General features: G+C 41.5%; 1 pseudogene; it reads right to left on the bottom strand.

The window, feature by feature from the left end:
• Window positions 1–489, bottom strand: LOC143379426 (protein tyrosine phosphatase type IVA 1 pseudogene; annotated as a pseudogene).
• Window positions 490–813: the final 324 nt, after the last annotated feature.

The raw sequence follows: 813 nt of genomic DNA, 5'->3' as shown, positions 1-813 counted from the left end.
TTATTGAATGCAACAGTTGTTTCTAGAACAGTTGGAGTCTTTGAAGCATAGCCGCATTTTAGGATGATACTCTTCAGATATAATAGTTGCCTGCTGTTGAAAGTTCCATACTTCTTTCATCTTAAGAATTGTGCTGCATCTTCAGATTTCGTGCCACCTTCAATTAATGCCAGAGCAGCAAGTACTGGAACGCTCCAAGGCCAGCAGCACAGTGGACAGCAATACAACTACCAGATCTTCGTGAAACTTAATTTTTGCAAGTCTTAGCCAGTCATTAACAAGCTAGTGGTGCACCTTCATCAAAAGGCCAATTGGGAACCCAGATGCCCTCTTGCTCCACAGGAGTGGTGTTGTGAGTTGCTTCACATACTCTTATTGTAACACCATGCTTCTTAAGTTCCTCTATAAATTTGACTAAGGTGCCTTGGTTGGATGGTGTGTAATAAGGAATCTCATGTAAGTGACTTCCAAAGGAGCAGGGCAGTTCATTGAAAACCATGTTAATTTAGTTAAAAATTGCTCAACAGATTATGGAAGAATTTTAAAAAATTGATACAGAAATGATATAAAGTAGCTGATGATTACTTCAATAGGCTCCACTGGATAGTCTCAGAGCTTGAAGTATGAAGTTGGGAGTGAGGGGAAATGAAATGAACCTTCAAAGAAGAAGCAGAGATTCTTCAATCCAGTAAGCCTGAGGCAATGGAAAGGAAGTGCAGAGGTGTCCCCGTCCAGGTCAGAACTCTCCTGGGTGTTGTGTGGATTTCAGACAGACACTTCTGTATCAGGTTAACCACTCTAAGGGGGCCTTCT

This window comes from Callospermophilus lateralis, chromosome 13, assembly GCF_048772815.1.
Source record: "Callospermophilus lateralis isolate mCalLat2 chromosome 13, mCalLat2.hap1, whole genome shotgun sequence".
Taxonomy (NCBI): Eukaryota; Metazoa; Chordata; class Mammalia; order Rodentia; family Sciuridae; genus Callospermophilus; species Callospermophilus lateralis.
The sequence above is the reverse complement of the archived record's forward strand: the minus strand, read 5'-3'. Positions and strand labels throughout refer to the sequence as shown.